Source organism: Lissotriton helveticus, chromosome 7, assembly GCF_964261635.1.
Source record: "Lissotriton helveticus chromosome 7, aLisHel1.1, whole genome shotgun sequence".
In the NCBI taxonomy this organism is placed as follows: Eukaryota; Metazoa; Chordata; class Amphibia; order Caudata; family Salamandridae; genus Lissotriton; species Lissotriton helveticus.
Window position 1 is genome coordinate 1,721,291,651 of NC_136068.1, and position 17,197 is coordinate 1,721,308,847.

Sequence of the window (17,197 nt, forward strand, 5' to 3'; positions counted from 1 at the left end):
ACACACTTATACAAACATCACTTCATCTATTTATATAAATAGTAACTCACACTTAGTGTGTTATAAGATCACTATTACAAGTATACAGTTATCCACATAGTGACTCATCCAATCACTAAGTCTTAAGCACACTTAATTAGATATAACTGTCACATACACTGCCTTTTTTTCAAGTTTAATGGAGATGTACTATTGAGAGAAATATTTCATCACCACCACACCCATAAACATATACACTCACTGAAAAACTGTTATAACATGTAGTCTTAACCTCATATACCTACTGAATGAACTTTTCACACATTTTCGAGCAATCACACACCCCCCACCAAACCACATAGACATTCATTTACCCATACAAATACTCAGTTAAGAAACTAATAACAAATATAGTCTTTAACATAGCAATTAAGACAAAGCAATAAAGACTTTCCCACAGTTTAAGAACTACACATGACATATAGTGAGACTCTACAAATTAGTCAAGGAAACAATCAATGACACTGTTACTAAATCCACCAATCACTCATTTATATTTATATATCCACTCATTCTTCAATGCAAAGTAGTGTATTTATAATACATATTTAAATATAAAAGCAAACCACATTCACTGGATGATGTCATCAGTGATGTCATTTGGATGTCATCAGTGATGTCACTGACCATGTCATGAATTATGTAATATGTGACATCATCAGCAGTGGATTGCGGGCCCGCGAGTTATAGTGAGTACAACTAACTATAACGGGGGAATTTCAATGGTTTTGTATGAGTAAAATGTCCAGCTAACTATAACTGGTGTGAAACCTATGGTTTTTTCAGTGAATTTCAAAGGTTTTTTTAAATGCTAATTCCTAACTATAACGTGTGTGAAACCTATGTTTTTTTTTCATTCTTTCGGCCAGATGACCAGATTGCCCCCTTTAAGAAGTTACCATCATTTGTTCTAGACACTGGAGACCTATTGAATAAATTAGTGGATATACAATGGCAATCGGACTATCTACTGATTTCTCTTGATGTTTCCTCCCTTTACACCTCTATTCATTATAGGGATGGATTGAAAGCTGTACAGCACTTTTTGAATTGTAGACCTGATTATCTTAATGAGCATAGTAAAATGTTGCTAGCAATGATAGATCTTTGTTTGCATAATAACTTTTTTCTCTTTTCTAATCATGTTTTCCATCAGATGAGGGGGGTGGTGATGGGGGCCTGTTTTTCTCCCAGTTTTCCGTATCTCCATATGGGATACTGGGAGGAACAGGTCCTCATGCCATCCTTCTGGACAACAATATCAAACAAGGTCGTGAAATGGTTACGTTATATCGACGACCTCCTGATTATCTGGAAAGGGTCAGAGAGTGATGTGGTTCAATTTATTGACGATTTGAATAACAACACTTTGAATTTGGGGTTCACAAGCCAAATTAATGAGAAATCAATTTGTTTCTTGGATGTGGAAATTTACATTTAAAATAATCAACTGGAAACCAGACTTTTCAGAAAACCTACAGCTGGCAATGCCGTGCTTCATGCATCTAGCCACCACCATGCACACCAAATACGCAGCATCCCATATGGAGAGATGCTGCGTATTAGAAGCATTTTCAGCTCAGACCTAGACTGCAGATTAGCCCAAAACGATTGTAGGGCAAGATTCTTGAGGAGGGGTTATCAATCCGAAATCTTGGACAAAGCCATGTGTAGAGCCAATGCAGTAGGAAGAAAACAGCCTAGAATAATGCCAGAGCAGTTGCCTAGTACTACACAGAATGAGAGTAGGTTGATCCTTACATTTAGTAGCCAGCATCTAGCAATTCGTAGAATTGTACGGAAGAACTGGTCTCTGATTTCAAGTGACCCAGTATTAGGAATGCAGCTACCCAACCCACCTAGTATCACCTACAGAAAGGCTAGGTCTATGAAAGACTGTTTGGTTTCCAGTTCCCAGAAGTCAGAGTAGCAGGCACTTGGCTATCTGGTTGTAAAGGGTTTCTCAAGTGCTCGCTTTGCAAGGCTTGCAAGAATGGGGTAAACAAAAGTGAGTACTTGACACCCTTCAGTGATAAACCTGTCTGCATCCAATCCAAGTTGACTTGCAAGACTGAGTACGCGGTGTACGTGCTGAAGTGTCCGTGCGGCCTACGTTATGTGGGCAGCACTAAGCTGCCAGTGCATAAAAGGATACTCCAGCACCTTAGAGCCATTACCAATGTCGACACCGCGTACCCAGTAGCAAGACACTTTGAAGAAACTCACAACAAGAACTCCGCTGAGCTGAAATACTTTGTAATCGATACAGTTCCTCCGTGTAGGAGAGGTGGTGACCGGGAGTCACTACTACGCAAATTGGAAACAAGACACATAATTTTACTTGATTGCAAAGTACCTAATGGAATGAATTCAAGTGAAGATTATTATGACCTGTCTTTAGGCGTTTCTGTTTAATCATACACATCTGCTATTATTTGCTCTTCTAACCGAAATTCTGTTTTTTTTACTTTTTTAGATATTTAGGTATTGTATTTTTTGCACTTTTATAATTATTTTACACTTGGTATAGCGTGCATGTAAATATTTATTTGCGAAATTTTGCACATTCAATTGCACATGAATGCTATTTGCACATTGGATTTAGCCCACTTGGGCTGTATTTTTGGGTAAATGTGTTATAATTAACAGACTGATTGGACATAAAATCTCAAATGGCATTATTGTAGAGGTGAACATGATAGAGGTTCTTTCAATTAATTTTTGCCAAGAATGTCCATAGCGAGCTATGTATTAAGGTTTTATCAGTATCAATTTGAATATTTATATGTAAGGGGATGAAAAAAAGACTTTTAGTCTATAGAATTATTTAAGGTCTGAGAAGTTGCAAACTTCTTTGGGATGTCGCGCTGATCGGCAAAAAGCTGTCTTCTCGCCTCAGTCTTCACCAGTGCAGCATTTCTAGAGGCTCGATGAAGCGGAGCTCCTTCCCACGGCCCGAGCCAACCGTGTAAGTAAATGAATTAGCAATGCGCTCCAGCGCTTTTAGAAGGGCTACCCACGGCATCCAAACCATCCGGCCTTCACATGGCTCCGGAGCATGTCCACAGCCTCCCTCCAACATTTTAAAAGAGTCCGACGCGTTTCGGGGCCAGAACGCCTCTTCCTCATGGACAAGCAGAGAGACACACCCAGCTCACCTTTGCAATTCAAATGCGTTTTATTTGAATCAAGTCCGCCCTTAGTGGATGTGGTTCATAAAGGTTAGGTCGCCAGGAATCCTGGTAGCTGAAGTCCTTCGGGTGAGTTCATTGATAACCTTGAGTAGGTGGTGTGTCTCTGTGCACAAAATTTTAAATCCTTTGTTATCCTTTAGTAGGGAGTGGGGGGTGGGCTGAGAAGTTGCAAACTTCTTTGGGATGTCGCGCTGATCGGCAAAAAGCTGTCTTCTCGCCTCAGTCTTCACCAGCGCAGCATTTCTGGAGGCTCGATGAAGCGGAGCTCCTTCCCACGGCCCGACCCAACCGTGTAAGTAAATGAATTAGCAATGCGCTCCAGCGCTTTTAGAAGGGCTACCCACGGCATCCAAACCATCCGGCCTTCACATGGCTCCCGAGCAAGTCCACAGCCTCCCTCCAACATAAAAGAGTCTGATGCGTTTCGGGGCCAGAACGCCTCTTCCTCATGGACAAGCGGAGTGACACACCCAGCTCACCTTTTCAATTCAAATGCGTTTTATTTGAATCAAGTCCGATATATATATCTTTAACAAAATCTTCTTTCGGCCAGATGACTAGATTGCCCCCTTTATCAGATTTTTTTAATAATGATTTCATTATTATTTCCCAGTTTCTTCATTATATATATATATATATATATATATATATATATATATATATATATATATATGTATATATATATATATATATATATATATATATATATATATATATATATATATATATATATATATATATATATATATATATATTCACTGAAAAAACCATAGGTTATAGACCATATATAGTTAGGAATTAGCATTTACAAAACCTTGAAAATTCACTGAAAAAACCATAGGTTATAGACCATATATAGTTAGGAATTAGCATTTAAAAAACCTTATTTTACTCACACAAAACCATTGAAATTCCATATATAGTTAGTTGCAGTAACTATATATCGCGCACCCGCAATCCACTGCTGATCATGTCACATATTACATCATTCATGACATGGTCAGTGACATCACTGATGACATCACTGATGACATCTCAAATGACATCACTGATGAGATCACTGATGACGTCATCCAGTGACTGTGTGTTTCTGTAAAGTTTAAATATGTTTTACATATTGAAGAATGAGTAGATGTATAAGTGTCTGGACGAAGGATTTAGTAGGTGCATGACTGAATGTATGAGTGAGTGATTAAATGTGTCTCACTGAGTGCATGGGTTAGTGACTAAACTGTCTTAATTTGTGCATCATTATGTCTGTTGTTCTGTAAACTGCTGCATGTGTTGATCATTAGCTATACGAGAGGCTATATGTGTTATTAATTGGTTGCCCAAGTATTTCTATGGCAGATTGAGTTTGTGTGGGGGTGGCTGGAAGGTGTGTGACTCTATGCATAGATGTGTGAGCAGTTTATTCACTAGGTGTATGAGTTCAAGAGTGCATGTGGAAACAGCTACATGGGCAGTTGACTGTGTGCATGAGTGTATTGATGAGTGAATGGATATCTCAATGCTACATGTCATAGTAAGTACATATGTAAAACACAGTACATGTGAGAGTTGGCATATATAAATAACTGTGCATGAGAGCCACTGAATGAGTGAGTGGTTGTATCGATCATTGTGAACTTGTATCAGGGATTGTATAAGAGAGTAAATATGTGTTAGTATATGTTTCAATAAGTAAGGTGTGTTTAACTGTATAGTTGAAGAAATGGAGGTGAGATTGTTTCTTTGCATGACTGACTGGGTGTGTGAGTAACTCCATGGATGAGTGGCAGTGTGTGAGTGTCTGTATACACTGAGTGTATCTAAGGTTATATTAGAGTCTGAAGAGGTTTATCGTATTAGCACAAGAATGATGTCAAATGAGATGTCATCAGTGATGTCATCAGTGATGTCATTTGAGATGTCATCAGTGATGTCATCAGTGATGTCACTGACCATGTCATGAATGATGTAATATGTGACATGATCAGCAGTGGATTGCGGGTGCGCGATATATAGTTACTGCAACTAACTATATATGGAATTTCAATGGTTTTGTGTGAGTAAAATAAGGTTTTTTAAATGCTAATTCCTAACTATATATGGTCTATAACCTATGGTTTTTTCAGTGAATTTTCAAGGTTTTGTAAATGCTAATTCCTAACTATATATGGTCTATAACCTATGGTTTTTTCAGTGAATTTCAATGGTTTTTTAATAGCAAATATCATAAGCTGTCGAATGTCAAGTACGTGGTAAGTGAAAACATTTTCGTGTTTATGCACACTGATCTGCTTTGAATGGTGCCCCCCCCCCTCATTTCTATTAGGAGTACTCTCTCTTTGCAGATAGTGAAAGGTAGTTAACGCAGGCCTTTGCCCCCGTTGTAATCCGTCGTGCCTGCTTCTCTCTCCATTTGATTGATTGTTATCCAAGTATTTACTGTTTTAGAATTAGTTCTCTTTGGTTCATTCTCTATTTACAAACAAACACAGAGTCGCAATACTCTGTTTAGTCTTTGCAGATAACGAAAAATCATGTAAAAAAAAAGAAAAGGAATCGAGCAAAATCAGTAGGCCACTAATGGGATCTCTTTTTGACCTCGCTAAAATAGAAACATTAGGAACAACCCCTCATGACAAATACAAAACTAGTGAGATGAACTGAACTCCACACAATGATGGCTGCAAAACAGCTCGGCTCCGCCACCCACCCCGCCCAAAATAACGATAAAGAGCGGCTGCCATGATTGGTTGCGGAATGGCCACAACGGAGCTACGAAATGGTGGTGCTCTCATGCTAACCCCAGCTTCAGTCTGAAACATCCAGAAACACTGTAGACTACCAATTCGATCAGTTCCGGTAGCGCCCCAATGTAACCCGGTAGAGAAGAACTAGCCCTCCCCTCTTTGACTGATGGTTCTTGTTGCCTGTCCCTTCTGTTGTCATTTAACAGAACTATTTAGCCTGCTGAAAGGGGTTGTGTTTCGACCGCTGGTTGGTGGAGACATTTTGACTATATTCTGGACCTGCGTTGTCGCGTAATGCGTCATATGACGCGCCGCGTTAGCGCATCCGGAAGTCATCCGGGGCGCGCAGCGCGTAACGTAAGCATAACAAGTCATGTGACTTGTTAATAAAACTTTTCATTGGTTCATTTTACTTTTCTTATTCTAATGATGAAAGCCTTGGTCATATCACCTAAAAATTACGCTTTTAATTACTTCCGAACATTATTTTTTCTTAAATATATGTTATAATATTCCAGGCTAATGTACTTTCCCGGAAATTTTACAACTGTCCTGCAAGTAAAATATATTCTTTTTTCGAGAAAAAGAGCGTTTCTTCGTCCCATGACGGAGCCGTTGAGCAAAAGAGGGTCGACCTGCTGTCTTAGTCGCCGATACGCCTGAATATGAGATTCTTATCGATCACTTTATGTTGCAGGAATAGAAAACACAACAGCCCTTGACCATTTATCTTTACTGCGTTCCTTCGTATTATACCTTTTACCCTTCATGTAATTGGTCTGCTTTATTTCACTTGCCTTTTAATGATTCTAAAACAGTGACTATTATTAAAAACTTTACCAATGTATATACTACTACCATGTTTTCTTTTAAAAACCTTTATTGTGAAAATTTCATTATACAAATACGAGCCTATAACCACGTGGGCCTGCCACGGAGCAAACTGTAATCGTATATGATGAATAGACATTTACACTGTAGAGGAACGTAACGGGCGGGCCATTAGGTTGCAAGAACTAAGGTGTCTAACAGTTACGGAATCGGTGGACGTACATTTTATAATTAAAATACGACAGGGCCAGTTACAATAAAATTATCTAGATATACATTTGCGGGCAAGTACCATGGGTGACGTTAATTCGAACTTTCAACAGTACAGTAATCAATAACACATCAGAACTTAATATCAATAGGGATGTCGAAATATTCAATCAATTCTCGTCCCCGCCCGCCATGTGCTTCAAAACTGCATACGTATCTCGTGATTTCAAGGTTCTGCAACCAGTACACAACAAGGAGTTACGAGTCCCATTTATTCCGGCGCCATTTTGGGCGAGGACGGGCAGGTCCAGGATATAGTCAAAATGTCTCTACCAACCATCGACTATGATGATGTTCATATGCTGTATTTATTAGAGTAACACTCATCTGTCCACATGAAATTAATTTACCACAATCTAAACATGTCATTTTAATCTTTCCAAAGTTCTTCTAAATATTTGGGACCGTTTCCCTTGCCTCTGAAGCTCTCAGTGCCACTTCTTTGATGAATGTACTAGCAGGTCAGGGGTTCTCCTCCAAATCTCTCTTTTATGCAGCACTATAATTAATTGGTGCCACCTCTCCATATGACGATGCATGGTATAGTTACCACAACTATATTTTTTTTCGGTTCCTCTGGAGAGTTCATCGTGGCAGATGAAGCGTGTAACGTACCGGGCATTTACCTTTTTTTGCATGTACAGGAAAGGAAAAAAAAATCGAGCGTCCAAGTTCTAAGGTGTCCCAGGGCCATTTTAGTGGACCAGGCCCAAATCCAAAGAACAGGCCGCCATTTTGAGAGTCCTCTTGCAGCCGCCTGTCGCTGTAGCATCAAGAGCAGCCGAAACTCAGCTGAATGGCAACTGAAACGGTAAATGGGCGCCCCACTACATTTCAGCATTGTAGGATGACCACACCAGTACAGCAACTTGCTAGACATCACCTCGGTGCCATCCGGATCTCGGCGCCCCACTGCAGATGAAGTGCCTCTCAACTATGAAACCACCACGGTGACATCCGGATCTTGGCGCGTTGTGCTGCCTTCGGCCTATTCGCACATCGGTCCGCTACTGACGCCATCTCACAGGCTAATGGGGTGACCCACGCCGAGTTTCAGCATTGTAGGATGACCACACCAACTTGCTAGACATCACCTCGGTGCCATCCGAATCTTGGCATCTCAACGCCTAGTGGTATCTTCCATACAGAAAATATTGCTACGCTGCCTTTGGCCCCATTCGCACATCAGTCCGCAACTTAGACATCACCTCGGTGCCATCCGGATCTTGGCATCTCAGCGCCTTGTGGTGTCAGTCAGAAAATATTGTTGCGCTGCCTTTGGCCCCATTCGCACATCAGTCCGCTACTGACACCATCTCACAGGCCAATAGGGCGCCCCACGCCGACTTTTACCATTGTACGATGGCCACACCAGTGGCACAACTTGCTAGACATCACCTCGGTGCCATCCGAATCTTGGCATCTCAACGCCTAGTGGTATCTTCCATACAGAAAATCTTGTTACGCTACCTTTGGCCCCATTCGCACATCGGTCCGCAACTTAGACATCACCTCGGTGCCATCCGGATCTTGGCATCTCAGCGCCTTGTGGTGTATTCTCTTCAGAAAATATTGTTGAGCTGCCTTTGGCCCCATTCGCACATCGGTCCGCAACTTAGACATCACCTCGGTGCCATCCGGATCTTGGCATCTCAGCGCCTTGTGGTGTCTTCTACTCCGAAAATATTGTAGAAAATATTGTTGCGCTGCCTTTGGCCCCATTCACACATCAGTCCGCTACTGACACCATCTCACAGGCCAACAGGGCGCCCCACGCCGACTTTTACCATTGTACGATGGCCACACATGACATCGTATGCCGACGACACGCAGCTGGCGGTGACACTCAGTGGGGACCCTGAGGTGACTGCGCTCAGATTCCGGGCAGGACTTATAGCTGTGGCTAGCTGGATGCGTAACAACTGCCTACAGCTTAATGCCAAGAAGACCGAGGTCCTGGTAGTAGGGAAGCAGGCGGACCTCTGGGGAGATCAGTGGTGGCCTTCCGAACTAGGGGTGACCCCCCTTCCAGCGGCCGAAGTTAAAAATCTGGGGGTCTGGCTGGATTCTAATCTATCTTTTACCAGCCACACGAAGAAGACAGCAGCTACCTGTTATGGTATTCTGCGAGGACTGAGACCTGTCCTCAAATTCTTCGACCCCCCCACTCGGCAACTGGTGGTTCAGGCCTCCATCCTTTCCCGGATTGACTACGGGAGCGCCTTGCTGCTAGGAGTCAACCAGGCGGAGGCTACTAGGCTTCAGAGGGTGCAGAATGCTGCTGCACGGGCCATTGTCGGCATTCCTAGACGGTGTTCGGTTTCGACTGTTCTGACCTCTCTTCACTGGCTTCCGGTCAGACAGAGAATCAAATTCAAGGCTCTCTGTCTGACATTTAAGATTCTGAAGCTTTCTTCTCCCCCCGCCTTGGTGGGCCTCGTCTCTTCTTACGTCCCCACGCGGTCCCTCAGATCTGAATCACTCCATTTGGTGAGTAAGCCTAGGTTCAGGCTGAGCAGGATGGGAGGACGTTCCTTCCGTGTTCTGGCGGCTGATCTGTGGAATTCTCTTCCTGTGCACATTCGTGCCCTTAATAGTCTGACTCTTTTTAGACGGGCCATTAAAACCCATTTGTTTTCCCCTGCTATCTGATCTTCCCTTTTTTCAGCCCTGATCTGTTGTGTTGTGTACATGATCTGGCGCCAGGACGCCCCTTTGCTGGGGCAGCTGTTGCGCCTAATAAATGTTATTAACATAACATAACATAACACACCAGTGCCACAACTTGCTAGACACCACCTCGGTGCCATCCGGATCTTGGCATCTCAGCGCCTTGTGGTGTCTTCAAATCAGAAAATATTGTTGCGCTGCCTTTGGCCCCATTCGCACATCGGTCCGCTACTGACGCCATCTCACAGGCCAACGGGGCGCCCCACGCCGACTTTCAACATTGTAGGATGGCCACAGAAGTGCGACAACTTACTAGACACCACCTCGGTGCCATCCGGATCTTGGCGCGTTGTGCTGCCTTCGGCCTATTCGCACATCGGTCCGCTACTGACGCAAACTCACAGGCCAACGGGGCGCCCCACGCCGACTTTCAGCATTGTAGGATGGCCACACCAGTGCGGCAACTTGCTACACACCACCTCGGTGCCATCCGGATCTTGGAATCTCAGCGCCTAGTGGTGTCTTCTATTCCGAAAATATTGTTGCGCTGCCTTCGGCCCCATTCACACATCGGTCCGCTACTGACGCCATCTCACAGTCCAACGGGGCGCCCCACGCCGACTTTCAGCATTGTAGGATGGCCACACCAGTGCGGCAACTTACTAGACACCACCTCGGTGCCATCCGGATCTTGGCGCGTTGTGCTGCCTTCGGCCTATTCGCACATCGGTCCGCTACTGACGCAAACTCACAGGCCAACGGGGCGCCCCACGCCGACTTTCAGCATTGTTGGATGGCCACACCAGTGCGGCAACTTACTAGACACCACCTCGGTGCCATCCGGATCTTGGCGCGTTGTGCTGCCTTCGGCCTATTCGCACATCGGTCCGCTACTGACGCAAACTCACAGGCCAACGGGGCGCCCCACACCGACTTTCAGCATTGTAGGATGGCCACACCAGTGCTGCAACTTGCTGGACACCACCTCGGTGCCATCCGGATCTTGGCGCGTTGTGTTGCCTTCGGCCTATTCGCACATCGGTCCGCTACTGACGCCGCCTCACGTACCAACGTATTTTCTCCGCATTTTACACCCTATGCCGCATAACAGGTCATGTGACTTGTTTATAAAACTTTTCATTGGTTCATTTTACTTTTGGTTTCCTAATGATGGAAGGCTTGATCATGTGACCTAAAAACAACACTTTTCATTGGATGAAAACTTTTTTTTTTCCCAAACGATGAAAGCCCCACCTTGTTTTTGGATGTTTCAGACTGAAGCTGGCGTCAGCATGAGAGCACCACCATCTCGTAGCTCAGTCGTGGTCATTCCGCGAGCAATCATGGCAGCCGCTCCCCACCAGAAGCCTGCAGGAGTCGGAGCCCCCAAAACTTTTGATGAATTCTCAAGGCGGAGGGGACGCTTTCGAGAATGGGGTCCAAGACCTAGCAGACAAGCGTCCGATTTCCAAGGTGTCCCAGGGCCATTTCAGTGGACCAGGCCCAAAAAGGAAACAGCCTGCCGCCATTTTGAGAGTCCTGTGACAGCCGCCTATCGCTGCACCGCAAGAGTGGGCGCAACTCAGCTGAATTGCGGCTTTTGACACAGTGGACCAAAAACGGACGGAATGGCAACTGAAACGGTAAAGGGGCGCCCCACTACAACAGATGACACTCCACCTGGAGAGGCCCGTTCACGCCGCCTCCCCCAGGGCGCCCCACGCCGTTATTCGGAGCAGCATTGTAGGATACCAAAACCAGTGCGGCAACTTACTGGACATCACCTTGGTGCCATCGTTCTGCTGCCTTGGAACTATTCGCACAACAGTTTGCTACTGATGACCCACCCCCCGCGACGCCCCACGCCGTTATTTGCTGGGTGGCAACTTACTAGACATCACTTTCGTGTCATCTAGATTTCGGCGCGTTCTGCTGCCTTGGAACTATTCGCACAACAGCTTGCTACTGATGACCCACCCCCCCGCGACGCCCCACGCCGGAAATCTGGACGTTGTGCTGCGTTGGGACTATTCGCACAGCCGACCGCTACTTCGTTGTTTTTCCCTAAAAATGTTTATATGTTATTACTATTTTTGTTTTCTTGTATATATTTATAAATTATTAAAGTTTTATAATCTTACTACTTTGTCGGAGTGCTATATATTTTTATTGTGACACATAATTGTAAAAACTTTGATGTACAAAGAGTCATCCCTGGAATCTTCCGCTTCAGGCTCGGTCCCCTCCCCAATCACAATACAGGATGGTTTTCAGATAATAGCAACGCTTCTGCTGTGACGGATCTCATCGAGTGTGGGCCTTGATCTACTATAACTCCTTTGAAGAGGGGTGATTCTTTACAGCTGTGGCCATAAACTACATCTGCAGGGCTAGCTGATACCCTAGGACCAGCCTGGACAATCGGACACAGAGGAAAAGGAGTGTCAGAGGGTGCGGTAGTGAATAGGGCGAAAGGGAGGTGTCGGGCGGGCACAGGGTGTGATTCTCAGGGAAGAGCAGCGCAGATGGGGGGAGGTTTATTACCCATGCATAAGACAGAGAGCGGGGGTGACCACTGCCTGGGGGAGATGCTTGCGAGGGTGGGGAGCCATGCTAAGGATCGACAGCGTGCACAGAGTGGGTCTGGTCAAGGCATCTAAAATGGCTGCCGTGCACGACAAAAGTGTGGCATTTGAAAAAAGACAAGATGGCGCAGACAATGTTTTTCAACACTTCCTGATTTCCTTCGAATCGAACGTTAACAGACGTTGGGGCATATTACCAAAGTTAAGCGATATTTATCCCTAACGATGCTTAGCAACGATTTTTTTACCGTCAGAAATTATCGCAGATAAACCTTGCTATTATCAAGGTTTATCGGAAATACGATAAAAAACGACCGCAATGCATTAATATCGCTGAAAACTCAGCGATATTCATGCATTACCGAGCTAATGCTCTTAGCCATGTTATCCACCTCCCATTGGATAACATGGCTAAGAACTGCTCAGGGCAGGTGGTAGCTTTTGGAGATATTCGCGCTTATCTCGAATATTTCCAAAAGTTGATAATAGGAGATAGCGATGTTAGCGACTGTTTCCAGTCGCTAACATCTTGGCATGCCCACTTTGCATGTCATTAGTGATAAATATCACTCACATGCAAAGTGGGGCCCAAGATGGTCGCTATATTCTACTAGCCGTCGCTAACTGGTGTTAGCAACAGCTAGGTAATACACATATAATTTTATCTCCGCGAAGCGGAGCGCTGTTACAGATATATATCTTGTTTCTGAACGTTAATTTCTCAAAATGCACTGAAGCACATATATTGAGACCTAGCAAAGGCACATCGGGCTACCAGTCCCTACAATTTTGCCAAGTTTCGTGCAAATCCATTCAGCTGTTCGATCCTACCGAGAGACAAGATGGCGGCCGCTACGGACTGTTTGGAATGTTTACAGACACCGGAGAGCCAATCAGCTTCGCTTCGCAAAGCTCCGTAACGCGAAAAGTACGCGAAGCGGTGCGCTGTTACAGATATATATCTTTTTTTGAACGTTAATTTCTCAAAATCCACTGGACCACATATATTGAGATCTAGCAAAGGCACATCGGGCTACCAGTCCCTACAATTTTGCCAAGTTTCGTGCAAATCCATTCGGCTGTTCGATTATTATTATTTTTATTTTTTTTGCCCCGCGGGGCCCTTTTAAAACCTCCACATCAAACCTAGGGGGTGAGCGACAATGTACTATGCCCCCTTATGGTCATTTGCCCCTTCGCTTTGGCCTCCTCTTGTCTCTCGATCCTACCGAGAGACAAGATGGCGGCCGCTACGGACTGTTTGGAATGTTGACAGACGCCGGAGAACCAATCAGCTTCGCTTCACAAAGCTCCGTTGCGCGTAAAGTACGCGTCCTGGGACGCTGCCAGGTCCGCTGTTACAGATATATATCTTTTTTTAAACGTTAATTTCTCAAAATCCACTGGAGCACATATATTGAGACCTACAAAAGGCACATCGGGCTACCAGTCCCTACAATTTTGCCAAGTTTCGTGCAAATCCATTCAGCCGTTCGGGCTAAAAGTGAGGCCAACCGCCCTATGGAAAACTCAATGTTAAAAACACGTTTTGGGACCCCCCTTTTTTCTCGGCCCCCCCTTGACGAACCCCCCCCAAATTTTCAAGGGCTGCTCAGAAACAAAATGTGCCATTTTCCTGAAAATTTCAGCCAATTCCGTCCACAAACGCCAAAGTTATTAGACATAGAATTTTCAAAAATCCCATAGAGAAAAAATCCTAACTATATATACCTACTGGCGACCGCCAGTAGGTAATATATAATATGTGTGTGTGTAATGTATATGTATATGTGTGTGTATATATATATATATATATATGTATATATATATATATATATATAACCTTCTGGTGGATGCCAGGTAGTTATAGTTAGGACCTAATTTCCATTGACGGATCATTTTTGTTTTCTCATGACTTTTGGTGACATTAGATGAAACTGTACACATTTTTAAAACTAGTTTGTCACTCATTTTAGCTGCTGTCTGGATAGTCTAACGGGTGATTTGTCAAGCGAGGGTGAGAAAAGTGGGGGGCAAAATGCATTTTCCCCATGCAATTTCCCACAGGGATTTAAGAGACAACTACAGCCCGAACCGTTGAAAGGAATTGCATGAAATTTGGCAAAAAGCTAGACCTTGATCCAGAAAGAATGCAGCTTGTAATTTGGTGTAAATCTGTTCAGTATTTTTGGAGGTATTAAAGAAAAATATGTATATATAGCTAGAGACCCGGATGCACTGTGAATCCACAGTGGTGAATCTACGAATCCACGTGCCAACAGCAATGCCGTGAGTTGCTGTGATCACTTCAGCCAGGAAGTAGTGGCAGCCATCTTGGGACTCAGGATTCGGATTAGTCATGAGAAAAATGCAAAAAAAATACACGGGGGCAGGGTAGGAATACTCTGACCTCCTAGGCCTGATGGTGAGGTCTCAATGGACTCCTTCTGGATCCCAATTTTGTTTTGAAATGTTGTTTTTAAAGTTGCAAAGGATTTGCAGCAAAATAAAAACCAAATAAGTACAGTACCCCAAGCTTTTGTTAAGCCCCCCCGGGTCTGCTATGTCCCAGGGGAATACTTCATTATAATTTAGGGTTAGGATCCTGGCAACCCCATCTCCCAGGGCCCGGCTGCTAAATAAAAAGAGGGAGGGGGTCATGTGGCCCCCTTCCCGGCCAATTTCGACCCTGGGGACCCCATATTCCTGGGCTTGGGCACTAAATAAAGGGGAAAGGGGACCCTGAGGACCGCATCTCCTGGGATGCTTTCTGTCCCAGTGATCCCATTTCTTGGGGCCCGGATGAAATAACAAAGGGGGTGGGGGGCACACGGTGCCGCTCCCGGGTCCGATTTCTACCCCAGGGACCCCATCCCCCAGGGCCCAGCTGCTAAATACAAAGGGAGGCACAGAGCCACAATTGTCAGGACAATTTAAGCCCTGGGGCCCCACCTTTCAGGGCCCAGCTGCTAATTAAGGGAGAGGGGGCACAGGGGACCCCATCTCCTGGGCCATTTTGGCTCAGGGTCTTTATCCCCTCTGGCCCGGCCGTAATAACAAAGGGGGAGGGGGCATGTGGCCCCCCTCCTCCCCAGGTCATGCTTGGCCCCAGGGACCCCATTTCTAGGGCCAAGCTGTGCATGAAAACAAGTGGGGGGGCCGAGTGTCCCCCATCCCTGAGCCGTTAATGGCCTTTTGGACCCCATTTCCCAGGCTCGGCTCAGGCTATGTCCCTTGGAGCCGACCCTTGGGACTTAGTGGGTTACCTGCCTGGGAACCTGTGTTTTCTCTCTCTTGGTGAGAGCAATTTCAAAACTCCCACCAAGCAGTAGCAAACACCAAGTCTACTCCCCGTGGGTGAGAGCATGAAAAATGCTTCCTCCTGCTGTTAGCGGACTTTTCATCTGTTTCCCTGCCCACAATGAAGTGGGCTGGAAACAGATGATAAGATTGCTCCCATCCGCAGTGACCAGCATTTTTAGTTGCTCCCTGTGGGCAGGATCAATGCTGGTTCCAACTGGAGGTGGGGAGCCAGCTGTGGCAGCTGGACTTCCTCCACAGCCCCCAACCAAACTGTGGTGGGCACACTTGGTGGGCACCAGAGCACCAACTCTTTATTGGGCCAGATCCGAGGAGATGGGCACCCCGGGCTAAAATTGTCCTGCACCCCCCCCTCTTTGGAATATAGCCAGGCCCAGGGAGATGGGGGTTCAGGCCTGAAATTGGCCTAGGGAGGGGGGTTGCATGCCCCCCCTAATTATAGTGGTGGGCTCCGGGACATGGCAAAGGGAGGGGGGCCCACATACCCCATCTACCATAAACAAATTCACCAGATCCGGGCCAAAATTGACCCACGGAGGAGATCACATGCCCCCCTTACCCACAAAATGTGCCAGACACTGGGGGAATTTGGCCTAGGGAGGGGGACCATGTTCTTTCTCTCTCATGAATATGGTGCCAGGCCCCAGGCATGTTGTCTCCGGGTTTGAAATCATCCTAAAGTTGGGTGCCTCGTTCCTCCTCTCCCTGAAATATGTTGCCGGGTCCCAGACGATGAGGTCTCGGGACATAAAGCAGCCCGTAGAAAGGTCTGCTTGTTGGCTGCCTATGTGGCCAACCCCCAGATGCGCATGGCCAAAGGCTTTATGTGGCATGGGGTTGACTGAATGTGGCGGGTTAGCTGCAGGGCCTTGATGCAGGTCAGGCCCTGTGGCCAACCCCCCGCTGTGCACGGTCAAGGGCTGTGCACTGCGTGGAGTTGGCTGCATGCAAGAGGTTGGCTGCAGGGCTGGCCGGTTGTTGGAATGGCAATTTAATATTACTTTACATTAAAAAAAACTATAAATTCACTGAAAAAGACAAAGGTTACAGGATCGTTATAAAACTGCATGCATTGATGCTGGAAGCATTGCGTTTACTGAACACGGCTTGAACAACTAGACTATTGACCCATATGTGCTTTGCAATGCTATTACAAACTTTGCAGGATATTCCTTTTATGATTCAATACTTATTTCCTTGAATAAATGTACCTTGGATAGTTGCTGGTCTTGCAGAACTCCATGACTTTAGTCAGTATATGACGCCATTCATATTTGAACTTGCCCATTCATGTTTGAACTTGTTGTTATTCGACTAACTTTCTCCTTACATATTCTTTATTTATCTTGCATCTCAGTTTAAATAAGTAATGGAATAATTATGGTGGGTGATTGCACTCAGAAAAAAAGCACTAGCCCGGTTGATCACCAGGGTAGGACATGTGGGGACCTGCAGGTTCTAGGGTGCCTGGAATAGAAGCACTACAAACCATCAAGAAATAGCCCAGGATGATGCACAAGAATTCAAATAGTGTATCTTTCGCAACAGA